At 37.4% G+C, this 15,358-nt stretch overlaps 2 long non-coding RNA genes across 4 annotated transcripts; both read right to left on the bottom strand.

Annotated features, from left to right (window-relative positions):
* Window positions 1-7,609: 7,609 nt before the first annotated feature.
* On the bottom strand, window positions 7,610-11,095 carry LOC148692251 (uncharacterized). 3 transcript variants are annotated; one of them, XR_015954028.1, is made up of 7 exons: window positions 10,854-11,094; window positions 10,320-10,383; window positions 10,062-10,102; window positions 8,799-8,948; window positions 8,526-8,667; window positions 8,190-8,308; window positions 7,610-8,078 (listed from the first exon to the last, which is right to left on the bottom strand). It is a non-coding gene; the product is annotated as an uncharacterized LOC148692251 (long non-coding RNA). The 3 variants fall into 3 exon arrangements; XR_015954027.1 differs by having other exon boundaries at window positions 8,526-8,698; window positions 10,854-11,091; XR_015954026.1 differs by having other exon boundaries at window positions 8,526-8,948; window positions 10,854-11,095.
* Window positions 11,096-11,511: 416 nt separating this feature from the next.
* Window positions 11,512-11,853, bottom strand: LOC148692250 (uncharacterized). The gene is made up of 2 exons (XR_015954051.1): window positions 11,791-11,853; window positions 11,512-11,706 (listed from the first exon to the last, which is right to left on the bottom strand). It is a non-coding gene; the product is annotated as an uncharacterized LOC148692250 (long non-coding RNA).
* Between the last annotated feature and the right edge of the window lie 3,505 nt (window positions 11,854-15,358).

The following is a 15,358-nucleotide window of genomic DNA, read 5'->3' as shown; positions in this document are numbered from 1 at the left end:
ATAAATGTGGTACTGTCTTGTAGTGTGGTTCCGAAGTCAGATTAACACGTAACTTGCACACATGCACAACACACAAACATTGTCTATGTTGACAGTCTCCAACAGAGGCACACATATTCTCTCTTCTCTCGAACAATCTTGTGCACTGAGACTAAAAACAATACTCAGGGCAAATACGTGTTAAACTGCGTAACCAAGCTCCGTCCAAGTTTTGGCACCAACAGCCATATAAATGCATGTTTTAGTGTGCTATTTGAGCTGAATAATTAATATATGATTCATTTCCAACTGCATAGAAGTTCTTTTATTAATCATAAAATCATAATATGTAAAGCAAACGCACAACCCAAATTACATTTTTACGGTCTTAACGGATCGTAACTCCTTATTTTTTGTAGGCAACTTAGGCCCTACAGACTACTTTTAAAAGAAACATCACAACACCTAGATATTTTAGGCTCATAAAGCCACGGGTTCCACTAGTGTAGAAACTATAAGATCTTTTAGCACGCTCTTAGCATTAGTGTAGCCATCTTCACATTTGTACACAACATCCATGAGCCGAGCAAAATTAAGAATACGAATTAACAGGGGCATGGGGACAGCGGTAGGGTGGAGGCATGCTTCGTTTATGTCCTTCCATGCATTATGCACTTGTCTTTTAAGTTCAATTATCGCTTCTTCTTCTGTGACACCATATTTCTTCATGTAACAGTTCACAGCTGAGATAAAATGTTCTTTCTCTTGCTCAAACTAGTCATGCATGAGGATTAAGATAAAAAGTAACATAAGTATTAATCCAATCATAATAGTCGTGCTTTGTCAAGATTTCAGAGAGAAGGGGAGGGGCCACTACTAATTGGTCAAACAATGATATTATTCTAACTTAACCATTTGCTAGCCCATCAAGTGTAAAATTTTGTCATAAAAATGTTCGGTGTACTTAGAAGTGGAACCACTTAATATGAGGTTATATTTTGTTCTGTCAGGTTTTTAGTGTGAGACTTGTTGGAAGGGAAAGGAAAGTAGCTGCAAGGTTGCTATTCGTTGATCGAATGATGCGGACTGCAGCCAATTAGTGGCACACAAAAGGCAGAGAATCAAAGATGAGGACCATGGGTAAGGTTCTAAAAGATGCTAGACACTAGTTGGATGATGGATTGAGACCTAGCGCTTAGGCAGGATCTAGGCGGACTAGGCAGATGTAAATAAATTTATTGTGACATCGCACATCGCCCAGGGGAGTGATCCTTAAATGTATATTCCCATCCCTACCTAGCACGAGGCCTTTTGGGAGCTCACTGGCTTCGAGTTCCGTTGGAACTCCGAAGTTAAGCGAGAAGGGGGCTAGAGCAATCCCATGATGGGTGACCCACTGGGAAGTTGCTCGTGAGTTCCCAAAAACAAAATCGTGAGGGAATGGTAAGCCCAAAGTGGACAATATCGTGCTATGGTGGTGGAGCGGGCCGGGGAAGTGGTCCCCCCGGGCCGGGATGTGACATTTGGTATCAGAGCCTAACCCTGGCCGCGTGTGTGCCGACGAGGACGTCGGGCCCCTAAGGGGGGTGGATTGTGACATCCCACATCGCCCAGGGGAGTGATCCTTAAATGTATATTCTCATCTCTACTTAGCACAAGGCCTTTTGGGAGCTCACTGGCTTCGGGTTCCGTACGAACTCCGAAGTTAAGCGAGAAGGGGGCTAGAGCAATCTCATGATGGGTGACCCACTGGGAAGTTGCTCGTGAGCTCCCAAAAACAAAACCGTGAGGGAATGGTAAGCCCAAAGCGGACAATATCGTGCTACGGTGGTGGAGCGGGCCCGGAAGTGATCCTCCCCGGGAGGCCTTTTGGGAGCTCACTGGCTTCGGGTTCCGTAGGAACTCCAAAGTTAAGCGAGAAAGAGGCTAGAGCAATCCCATGATGGGTGACCCACTGGGAAGTTACTCGTGAGTTCCCAAAAACAAAACCGTGAGGGAATGGTAAGCCCAAAGCGGACAATATCGTGCTAGGGTGGTGGAGTGGGCCCGGGAAGTGATCTGCCCCGGGCCGGGATGTGACAATTTGGTATCAGAGCCTAACCCTGGTCGCGTGTGTGCCGACGAGGACGTCGGGCCCCTAAGGGGGGTGGATTGTGACATCCCACATCGCCCAGGGGAGTGATCCTTAAATGTATATTCCCATCCCTACCTAGCACGAGGCCTTTTGGGAGCTCACTGGCTTCGGGTTCCGTAGGAACTCCAAAGTTAAGCAAGAAAAAGGCTAGAGCAATCCCATGATGGGTGACCCACTGGGAAGTTGCTCGTGAGTTCCCAAAAACAAAAACGTGAGGGAATGGTAAGCCCAAAGCGGACAATATCGTGCTAGGGTGGTGGAGTGGGCCCGGGAAGTGATCTGCCCCGGGCCGGGATGTGACATTTATTATCTATTTTATTAATTAATTAAATTAAAACATTGTAAAAAACAAAAAAATTAATATATTTTATATATAAACATTAAATAATATGTTAATTAAAAAAAAGTGAGAGTTTTAAGTACAAAATATATGGTGTGATCATAAAAGAAATAAAAAGTGATATTGGGGTTAAGAGAAAAAAATAAGGAAAATTGTCAAAAATAACTCATTTTCTTAATCTTGGGACTAAAATAAGACAAACTGGATATGCACAAGTCATACACACCGTGCACAAAAGCGAAATGACGAAAGTACCCACATTAAAATGTAAAAACTCAGGTGATGAGGTCATTTTTTTTTCGAAAAAAAAGTTGTGAGCTCTGGGTTTTTGGATTGGCTCAAATCTATGAGCACATCATATGCATGTAGTGTATATACAGTGAGTTCAACGGCAAAACTGGGCTCTTGTCCTTCCTCACCAAACTTTGTAATGTACCAGACTTTCTGCTTCACTTCCCATCCTCCTCCTCCTCCTCTTCCTCATCCCCACCACCCTCTGAATCAACATCCCATATGGTTAATATTTATAGGAACAAATTACGTCTTCAAAGAAGAACCCGTGTGGATTCACACTTTTACGAAGAAAAGGGCAAATTGACGGGGAGGGAGAGAGGGAGGGAGAGAGAGAGAGAGAGAGAGAGGAGAAAAACCCATATGGGTTAATCTACATAAGAACCCTTATGGATTCACACATTTACTTTGACCCATTTGAATAATTTTAATTCTGTTCATTGTTTGGTTGACTTGGAAGAAAAAAAAAAAGCAAAGGAAAAGTCCATCGCCACCTAATTCCTTTCCCGAGTCAAGGAAGGAGACTCTCCAATCTGCAACAGTAAGCACATAACCGGCATGCTTGCCAGCTACCTCGCACCCAACTAACTCATCTGGGATGCCTTGGTACATGTCTTCAAGCTCCATTATTGCCTTGCTCAATGCCTGCCTTGTCCCCCATCTCAACAATTCGAGAGAGAGAGATATCAGAAAATGGGCGTAATTCTGTCATTTTCAGTTTGAGGAAAAATCCTAGTTCTGTCATATTGTTGTGCATGGACGGTTTGCCTTATTTCATTTCTAAAATTAGAAAAATGAGTCATTTTTGACAATTTTTCAAAAAATAAAAAGATATAAAACTAGTAAAAAGTAGATGGGGACTAATTAAAATAAACATGCAACAATTAAAAAGATGGTGGGACCATCTTAAATAAACCGTGCAATTAAAATGATGGTTGGGTCCTCATCTTCTTCCTCACGCGCGTAGCCTCCACCCTGCCCAGACCTTAATAGCTCTGCCTAGTCCCTCCCTCTTAGTCCCGCCTAATGTGCTTTCTGATTTTGTGGCTGATTAGGAAGGGGCTTCACGACTTGCAGGTTTTCCAACGAGAGTAAAGGGGCAGATCGTCGCTCCTGGGCTTGACTTCCGGCAAGGAGAGGGACAGCCAGTACCGAACATCTCTTCGTTGACAATGACTACTACTATTTAATTTCACCGGAGCACTCCCTGTTTAATTTCAGTCATCAGCCTCCTCTCGCACATACTTCAGTGAAAATACTTGAAATTTAAAAAAAAAAAAAAAAAAAAAAAGATATGAAAAGTAAAGTCTAAACTTCACCTTATATCGGAGAAACTCTTAAAGTTTAGATTATAATCAATAGATTTTTTCGACAGTTCCAACATGTCCGTTAAATATAAAAGAAATTTTTATATTTCGTCCAAACTAGTGTTTGACATTCTTAAGTTTCATTTTAAATTTCTATCATCTTTATCGAAAGCAACGGATGTTGTTATTCGATATATTTGTCGATATTTTCACAAATTTGTATGTTGATATTTTCACGGATACCAATATTTTAAACACGGATTACATTTGAATTTGGTGTAGAAGTAAAAATGTAAGAGAAATGAAGAGAAGGAGAGGTCGAGGTTTTGCGGGCGGCAAGGGGAGGCTTGCTGCTAGTTGGATAGGGTGACTCACATAGTGAATGAGGGAAAGGGAGAAGTTGAAACGTGCGGGTGAGCACCTGGCCTATGTGACATAAGGCTGATGTCAACCACAATTAAAAAAAAAAACTAAAAATTAATTAAATATATAAAAAATTATAATTTTTTTCTATGAATACATAATAACCATGTTTTTTCATTTTACACTACATTTCATTATCTTCAAATACTTTCAACCAATATTTCATTATTATCCAAAATTAAAAATAAATGAATCTTTATTATTTTATAAAAAATAGTAATAATATTATAATACCAGTGACTTGGGCTATTCAGTTTAGGAAGGGAGATGCACCTGGACAGTTACTATTCACTACAGGCATTTACTATCCATTTAAGGGATTTAAGTTGCCTATAGCCTAGGGGCCTAGCAACACTAGAACTACTCTAACAGAGTTAAACTTCTGTTAACTTAAAGGACAGTTGTCAAAAGAACAATGATGGTAGATGGTGGGTAGAGGTTTGATAAGAATAGTAGATTGGGACTCAGTTTTGAGATGGAGGGTTCGGTAATTTAGGCTAATTTTTCTTTATTGTTATTATTTTTACAAGGGAAACGGATCATCTATTGATCCCTTCCTCCTAATCCACCAAGTCCAAGGATCCGAGTCATTGAAATTTGATCCAATAGCCACAAATAGGGGCCCACTTTAAAAGTTATAATAACTTCAGCCGTTGGATCAAATTTCAATGGTTCTGATCCCCAAACTTGGTGGATTAGGAGGAAGTAATCCAGAGAGGATCCCTTTCCTTTTACAAGACCTTTAGCTTTAGATAAAGACCCAAACCATTAAACTATTTTTTTTTCCGTACAATGATATATTTTATATTAAGGGAAGAGGGGAGTTTGGCTAAACCATATAATGGACAGCCTAATTTGGTATCGAATTCGCCATCTATGAAATTCGGACATAAGACCTCTCAGTTACAACTAAAGATGAATACCGCCAGACTATAGTATTGAGTGGCAAAATGTTAAACTATTTTTTTTTTTTTAACAAACGATATTATCTACACTAAGGGGATAGGGAAATGGGTTAAGCGTCACAATGAGCTAGCAATAATGTGTTTCAAACTCAATTTTGACGAGAATCGAACCTAAAACCTCTTATTTACAAGTGAAAAGGAATACCACTAAAGCGTAATACTAAGTGGCGTTAAACTATTTTGGTTTAAGCCTTAGACTTTCCTCAATTAATGTCCTTTGACGTTTTAATTGTTTGTTTGACTGTGTCAAAACTACCCCTTAGGTCAATAAAGAAAGAGAATTTAAAACAATTAACTAAGCTCACTCATTCCTTATTAGTGTAGCTAATATCGTTTGTTCAAAAAAAAAAAAACAAAACAAAAAACAATTAACTAACTCATCATTTGCTTCAATTTGGATTTTGTAACAACTAGAGGTGGGCACGTTCCAATTTTTTTCTTGATTAGTCCTCAAATCGAAATCGAAACCATAAAAAATTAGTTTGATCGGTTTGATTTTACTTAAATTTATTAATAAAAATGATCATGATGGCTGCCGGATTGGTTTGACCGCTTATCTACCGAATTATATATATTATTTTTCTCGAGTCCTTCTTCAACATTCAACCGTATGTTTCCACTGAAAAATTCATACAAATTTGAGCCAAACTACTGGAAGCCTACAACATATAAACATACATCTACAAGATTTGTGAACCAAGAAGTAGAAATAAGAGATGGCGCAGGAGAAAGAGAGGGCGAAGAAAGAAAGAGAGGGCACAACCAAAAGGAGCCAGGGTTTAGTTAGGCTACGAGCCTTTCGACCTTGGATTTATTTAAATTTGGGTTGGCCCGAGTGAGATTAGTATAAGATGGGCTGTATTTATTGACTATATTTAAAACATGAAAATTAAACTATTATCACGTGGTTCTGTCCTGCCAGTTTTCTCAATTTGGGAATCGGAATCAAAATCGATCTGAACCGGTTCAAATCAGTTCTTGGATAAAAGTTTATTTTTATTTTTGTCAAGGTTCGGTTCAGTTTCTCAATTCTACGATGTTTTATGCTCACCACTACTAACAATTAAAAGTGTCAAAACGGTCTAACAACTACAAGTGTGAAACGAGCCTGAACCATGCTTGGACCGTGCCACTAAACAAGCGACTCACCACACTTTAGTTATTTTAAAATATTTAAAAAAAATTACTCGAATCTAGCTTAAAGCTAAATATCACAAATACCTATTCTTATTAGCTCCAAAATGTATGTCGGTAGTTGAACAATAATGAAAAAAATATAGGGATAATTTGATATAGATCCAATTTTGTGAGCCATTACTATAATTAGTTCACTGCATTGAAATAGGTCCAATAATTGATATTCCACGTAAGCTTATTTATAATTTGTACCATATTTATCCCTTAGACTTATAAATTGTAGTAAATATTCAAAATTTCTTAATTATATGATTATTTGTGGTTTAACTAATCCCTTAATTGTAGGATTAGTTATAGCAATAAAATCTCAACCCCCAGTCCGTTTCATCCCTCCTTTTTTTTCCTTCTTCTAAACAATTCCCTTTGTTAGATCATGGAATCAATCATCATCTTTCTTCTCTCATCTTTCATGGGTGATATTTTGTGTTCCTCCCTCCAAATTCCTTCATGACAATTTCAGTTTTTACATAGCTTTCACAATTTTTTTACATATTCGTTCGGCAATACAGTATCAATTGCAAGCAATAATACAGTATCATGCATTTATATTTGCTCTATTATATTTTTGTGCGTATCATAAAGGTAACCTGAAATTTGGTATTTGTTCCTTTTTTTGTTTAGTATTTGTTCCTTTAATTGAGGTATATTATATCATATTTCTATTCTAATGTTCTGCCATGGAGGTTCAACATTTTTCTTCCTATACAATAGGTAGTTTATTTTTATTTTGTTGGTAGATTATATCTATTTTGTAGGTATAAAGCATTTTTCTTCCTATACAATAGGTAGTTTATTTTTGTTTTGTAGGTAGATTACATCTGTTTTGTTGATATAAAGTAATTTTCTTCCTATACAATAGGTAGTTACTAAATTATATCGGTTTTGTAGGTAAACATCATTAGGTGGTTACTAGATAATATTTTAGTCAGTATTTAAATATTCAAAATTAAAAACTGAATAAATGATACAAACATTAAAGAATTTAAATATTTTTATCTAAAAGGACAAAATTGGTATAAAATATATGTAATTGGATAACTGGACTTAGTTAAAAAACTACCTTTGTTTTTGGACCTAGATTTAAAAGCCCCAAAAATATACTAGTATTTAGTTATGTACTAGTTTAAATGATAGTCATAATGGTCTCATGTCGCGGGCCACGCTTGGTCCATGATGACTTGCGGGTGGGCCAACTTACTGAGTCTAAATCTGAGCCTAACCTGACCAAAACACACCAAAAAAAAAAAAAAAAAAAAAAAAACAAAACGAAAAGAATAGAAAGATTGCTTAATCCAAGCTTGACGTTGTTTTGGTACACTCTTCCAAGCATTGGAGAGAATGCCGTTAACGTTGATCTTTTATTCTCTCAAGGAAGTGTTGCATGTAATGCCATTTTTGTTCCCTCATAGCTATTTGAACACTCTCAAATCTTTACTTGCAAACTGTAAATCACGAACAACTTGTTAGAGCAGCACTATTAAATAATGGGTTCACCATATTTATAACTCAAGAAATGCAATCCACCATTAAAATTCTATTAATTAAACAGTTACCCCTATATCTTTTGCTAATGAATCAATCCGCCTGAGTACCTGCCTGCTTTGCTTCAACCACCACGTTACTAAAAGTGCGTCCTCCAGTGAAGTTGTTGAAGATAATACTCAAAGTCCCACTGCAACATCGAATGATAGAAGCAAGACTTGTGTTAAAAGTCATATGGTGTTTGCATATGCAGACATCAAGATTTTACATACGCAAGAAAGGGAATCACTCCATTAAAAAGAGAGGAATTACTGATACTAGTACATTAACCGGACCACTAACTTTAAATGACAGCATATGCTCGAGTAAGCGAAAGACTAAAAGATGAAAAGAAGAGGGTTATATACCGATTTCAATGTCAGTGTCAGGTCCTTCTTAAACCTGGTTCCAGAATGAGGGCAGTGCACCACTCTTGTAGTGACTAATACTTATTGTGACCTTTACCCAGTTTGTGGTGTAGCACTGCACCAGCTCCTTCAGATGTCGCCACTGTTAAAAATTCTCTTAAAACTACAAAAACCTAATTCACCAAATAACCAAAAAGTACCCACTTTTAAATCAAACTCATTAAAAGTTAGAAGCAAGAGGGATCTGAGGAAAAACATAGATGAAAAAAATACCCATGAGAAGGAGCGGAGGAGATGTTGCCCAATGGAGGAGGAGGAAGAAGAAGGGAGGAGCCTGGAGGGTGAGATGTTGTACAACGAAGGAGGAGGAAGGAGATGTCGAACGGAGAAGGATATCGTGGTTTGTGGTTCGCGGTTCTGAGACTGAGAACACGAGAGATTCTTCAGTAAACAAATGGGAAGGCCTCGTTCTGGAAACAAATGGAAAACCCAGCCTTTTCCCTTCCCACGATGACCAACACGTGTACACGTTCTTTATCATTTTTTATCGTTTTTGTGCCACACAATCCTGTGGCCGGGTTTAACTTTTGATATTTTTAATCATTTTTTCGTCCTACAACCGATTTTTTATTGTTGTTTTTTCATCTTTTCCTGTACCACGAACCATGTGCGTGGGGTTAAAAAACCATGAACAGGATAAAAGAAAGGCTTCGCGGATGGTGGATCGCTGGATAGAAAAGGTACATTCGGTAAATCACTGTATAAAAAGCATTGACTGAAGACTAACTTTAGGGGCGTTTTTGGCAGTTTACTGTTAATGAACAGTAAATTAGAGTTGGGCGTACTCATAGTAGAGCTCGCACGTTTTAAAAGTGTATAAAACAGTAAAAAGTTCTATTACAATAGTAGAAAGTGATAGTAGACAACAGAAGCAAAGAGCTAGTTGCATAACCAAGCATCAGTAATGCATATTTGAATGAAAAAAAAAAAAAGAAAGAAAGAGATGTTAAAAGAAATAAGATAAAAATTGGTAGAATGATAAATTAAAAGAGCAAGTCGAAAGGTGTATACATATGATTTCATCAAATGAAAAGATCTTGAGCTTATAACATATGCATAAGATTAATACCTATAACTGAAGCATAAGCGGACTACATTTTTAGCATTTGGAATATTTATTTATTATTTATAATGAGAAGAGTGCCGATTGCCCAAGATACTAACAACGGATATCATTGACGATGCCTTACTTGACTCAGTAGGAACATAGAGATGTCTTTCTTGGTATTGTGACATTAAAGTCCTAATCATGTCAGGCATATGCCATGTAGCATATGCTTGTTTCAATCAACCCCGCATTACTCCTTAAGTTAAAAGCATAAATAAAACTAAACAAAATCAACCCCAAGTCACAACCAAATTCAACTTCAGTATAAGCTTAAACAAAAACCAACTCCAAGGTGCAACCGAATTTAACTCCAATTTAATAAAACTTAAAACAAAAATCTAAATCCACCAAAAATTTAAATTGCTTACCTTTGAGTATAGAGGGTTTCGGAAAACAACGGCACTAAAGCCTAAAAACAAAAACCGAAAAATTAGAAAAAAAGAAAATTTGCACAGAAAACCCATTTTGATATTCATATTTAATTATAAACTCACATCAGGTGGCATTTTTCAGATGCAGGAAAAAAGAAGAACAAATGAATTACCATGAATGTAACTCTGAAAAAAAAAAAAAAAAAACCTTAATTCTACAACAAAACCCAAAGGCGAGCAACCAAAGTTTCTCACCTTAAGCACAAATGTCATCCAAAGCTGCAGACAAAAGTTCCAGAAAAATAAAAACCTGAATCCCCTGAAATTCAAAAGAAAACCTGATTATACACCCATATGCAAAACCCAACGGCACCAAAAAAAAAAAAATCAAAAATTAGAAGAGAAACAATTTCAACAGAAAATCCATTTACAAATAAAAAATCACACCAAAAAAAATACAAAAATTTGTGTTCAGAAACCCCCAAAACTCACCAAAAACAATCCCTCCCGCGGCCGAAAAAAATCTATGAGGACTGAAACAAAAACTGCATGCATAAACATGCTAGAAATTTGTCAGGGCCCACAACACAACCTAACTAAAAAACTCACGGATTAAAAGTTTCTCCCCAAAAAACCCCATCTCTGTCATCAAACGAAAACTCCCACAGCAACAACCCATTTAAAATTGAACCCAAAAAAAATTAAAAGCTTCTAACAACTAAAATTGAACATAACACAATCCATACAGTTGCATAAAAAAGTTGTAGATGCAAGATTAGAAGAACTCACCACAAAACTATCCACTTTGAGACCAACAGAGGCGAAGAGAGAAGAGAGAGCAGAGGGCTATGAAAGAAGAGAACCAAAAGAAATGGGAAAAAAAATCGACCAAAAGTAGTTTAAAAGGAATCACTGCAGAAAGCAGGAAAGAAAAGGAACGGAACAAAAATTTTGAAGGGCAATTTCGCCACTTCACTGTTAATGAACATGACATTGTGTTTGGGTTTTAGGGATCAGGATCCTCTCCTAATCTAAAGATAAGGATCCTCACGACCAAGAAATGTGGACCGTTGGATAAAAATCCAATAGTTATAATTATTATAACTTTAAAGGAATCCCTTTGTTTGTAACCGTTGGATAAAAATCCAACGGCCCACATCTCTTGGTCATGAGGATCCTCATCCTTAGATTAGGAGAGGATCCTGGTCCGGGTTTTAGTATATATTAGAAAATTTTGCCCGTGCATTGATGTGGGATTAGAAATTGTGTGAAAGATTGTGTTTAAAAGTATAAACACATCAACTTTATCACATCTAATTGAATTACTGTAACAACGTATTGACGCACTTAATATGAAAATCCATAAACTATTTGATAATATGAAATCCAACAATCTCTAAAGATAAGGAATGAATGTAGAAATTCAGCAATCTCTAAAGATGGGAAATGAACGTAGAAATCCTACCTCATATATATTAAAACAATTAACAAATTCTGAGTAAATGATCACAAAAGAGGTATAAAAAAGTAATTCAATTTCTTAATTTAAATCAGTTCTCACCATAACAAAATAATGATATCGTTTTCACATTAACTTGGATTGATTTCGATCACCAACATTAATAAAACCAGTGACTTCAACCTGTGTAAGCAAACGACCAAATTAGATGCAAGCCAACCCACTTCGAATCTAACCAAATAAAAAAATAATTACAATTAAACTAACCTCTTATTCCCATATGAAGTAGTTGTTGTTCCCTGTTTTGCCTTTGTGGCCTCTTCTTCCCATATGAAGTAGGTGCTCAATCAGTTGATATAAATTATTAGACAAAAGAGGCTAACCTCCGTATGTTCATTTGCATAATTGACTCGCGGTGACTTCTTAATTTATAATTTTAGATTAATAATGTTAAGAATATAAAATTTGTGCATTTAAATTCGAGTACTAAATTATGTGACGTTTGCCATGTCATTAAATCCAGCTGCTCAATTCCAAATTGGATTTAATTACAAATTTTTAACAAAAGTAAGGGTTAATTATTATTATTATTTTTGGTAAACTAGACGTTACATTCTAGGGCTAAAGGCATCAAAATACATAAGAAAGCCCAAACAAGGGACTAACAGAGAAAACTCAAACTTCGAAAAAGAAAAAGAGTGCTGGAAAGCTAGGAAGGACGTAACACTACTAAGCAAAGAGTAATGTCTCTTTCCAGCACCCCTCTACAATACATTCAAGGTGGACAAGGGAGACCACCCTTGTTCAAAATATGGACCAATGACGATGGGTGCCGATCAACCCTTGTAGAAACGCACATCCTCATATTTTTAAAGGACGCTAGCCAATCAGCAGCCCTATTTGGTGATCTGGGGATCCATGACTAGCGACATAACTGGAAAGCTTGCCGTAGTTGAAGAACTTTTTGAAGGATAGCGTATGCTTCCCATCTACCAGAGATAGGAAAGTTGTTGAGACATAGGATTGTTTCCTTTGAATCAGACTCTATTACAATCCTCGTAAGACCAATCTGTGATGCAAGGCAACATCCTTCCATTACTGCTGATGCTTCAGCTACCTCAACCCTAGAAGCTAAGATCTTGAGTTTTTTTTTAATTTTTAATTTTTTAATTTTTTTTGCAGCAACAAATCAACAAGCATAGTCTTTGATAATCACCCCGACATAGCCGCCATGTGGCCCGTGTCGCCAACTTGCATCTACGTTAACTTTATACATATCAGAAGTTGGAGGGGACCCACATGCAATACTCCTTGGGATTTCGTGATGTGCCTGATCAGTATGTTGCTTCCGTTCCATGGCTGCTCAAAAAACGCTAATTTTATTTTGTATAGAAAAAAATAGAGTTTTAACGAAAAGTTCGCGGTACTGTTTATTTTAACAAAAAAATCATATTTTTACATTAAAAAGTCAAACCTAATACTATTTATTTTACCCTTTATTTTGTCCTTATTGTTAAAACTCAAAGTTTTCAAGCTCTTTTCATTAGTTTTCCTTAGAAAAAAAAATACCTGCATAGGGGAGACTGGACTATGATTGAAAACAGCATTACACCTTGCTTTCCATATGTTCCAACAAGTAAAAGCAATGAAAATGAAAATTTGATTCCTATCCCCCACATTTCCCACACGCAATTCTATCATTGTCTGTAGCCAAGCGCCAAAAGAAGTGATGTTCGAATGATTTACCCGATAGTTGAGTTGGCCTCCGAACCATATTGCTTCTACCCACGGGCATAAGAGTAGCAAGTGCTCAATAGTCTCATCCTGTTGCAAACATAAAGGAGAAGCAGAAGTAGGAGCCGAACGTCTTTTAAAAAGCTCTGCCATGGTAGCAAGAGCCCGGTGTAAAGCTTTCCATAGGAAACAAGAGATCTTAGCAGGAACATTTAATTTCCATACGCTCCTCCAGACAAGGTTGCTATTTTGCATAGAAGTAGATGGGCCCAAATGGCCATTAGGATTATTCAGTGCATGGAGCCAATAACACCCGACTGTACAGGGAACACCCCTTTCTTTTCCTTGGGCCAAATAAGACGAGTAGAGCAAATTGAAACCCCAAGAGGTAAATTCAGGATCAAAAAATGGTCTCGCTGTGATATAAAATTTGCAATGGGTTCCAATTTCCATTATGACTGCATATTAAAGAACTTACTCGTTGATCTTCATCAACATTGCCAGCAGAACGAGGAACAGGATGTCCTTTAGGAATGGAGGGTAGCCATCGATCTACCCAAATGCGTACTTCAGAGTCATTCATAAGTTGCCAATGTGTCCCCTTCAGAAGAATTTCCCGTCCTAAAATACTCGCCCATACCCATGAGGCCCTACTACCTCTCTTAGCCTCCAAGAAAGAAGAATTCGGAAAATACCTACTTTTCAATAACTTAACCTAGACAGCGTCTGGTTCTTGTAAGATCCGCCAACACTGTTTTGCAAGGAGTGCTAAATTGAATTTCGTCAAATTCCGAAAACCAGGTCCACCTTCACTCTTTGGCTTACCCAACGAATGCCAACCAACCCAATGTATTTGCCTTTCATTTGCTTTCTGACCCCACCAGAAGCCCGAGAGCAGAGCATCAAATTCACGACAAACCGAGACGGGAAATTTGAAAACATTCATAGGGTACACATGAATCGCGTGTGCCACAGCCTTTATAAGAACCTCTCTTCCTGCTTGAGACGAGCGCCCATGTTTCCATCCTTGAACTTTCTTCAGTAACCTCTCTTTAATATAAGAAAAAGCATTTTGTTTTGATCTTCCCCACAGTGTGAAATAATGACGCTAGTAAGACTAATATTAATGCCCTTGATGTAGCCTTGTTCAGATGCATCCCGAATAAGTCCCGAAAGAACCTCAGTAACAATAAGAAAGAGATAAGGTGAAAGAGGGTCACCTTGAGGAAGGCCACGTGATGGTGAAAACCGTTTTCCTTGTTGACCATTGATGATGACTGAAAAATCCACTGTTGTAACCCACTACATGACTAACATGATCCATTTTTTTATCGAATCCCATTTTGATCAACACCTGCTCCAAGAAATCCCATTCAACATGATCATAGGCTTTATGCATATCAAGTTTAATTGCCATTTCGAACTTCTGCTTGGCCTTTCGAAGTATGAGAAAATGAAAAATTTCGTGAGCCATGATAGTATTATCTTATATATGTTGTCCATCAACAAAGGCATTTTGCGTTGGGGAAATTAGTTCAGGCAGTAATGGCTTGAGACGATTGGTTAAAATCTTCGACAATACCTTGCAAGAGAAATTACACAACCTAACAGGCCGAAATTGAGAAACACTTTCCGGACTTGGAACCTTAGGGATGAGGATAATATTTGTTGAGTTAATCCGCTTTGGGCTGACATCACCGATGAAAAAAAAAATTCCTTTGCTAAGCCTTTCACCTCATTAGAAATAATATCCCAATAGATTTGAAAGAAATTTCCTTGAAAGCCATCCGGTCCCGGTGCTTTAAGTTTGCCCATTTGGAAAACTGCATCCTCCACCTCTTGATCACTAATTTGGCATAGTAGACTAGAGTTCATTTCCTACTAAACAGTTGCCAATACATTCTCCCAATTTCTGGAGCTTCAGAATTAAACAAAGCTTTGTAATGATTTTCCACGATGCGTCGTATATTCTTTGGGTTATCCACCCAAAAACCATGATCATCCTTGAGTTTGAGGATTTTGTTGCGCCATCGCCGTTGAATTGCGGACTGATGAAAGAAAGAGGTATTGGCATCGCCCTCCTATAACCATTTAACCCGAG

Source organism: Pyrus communis, chromosome 12 (genome assembly GCF_041283825.1).
Source record: "Pyrus communis isolate YQ-2024b chromosome 12, ASM4128382v1, whole genome shotgun sequence".
NCBI lineage: Eukaryota > Viridiplantae > Streptophyta > Magnoliopsida > Rosales > Rosaceae > Pyrus > Pyrus communis.
This window is presented reverse-complemented; position numbering and strand designations above follow the sequence as displayed.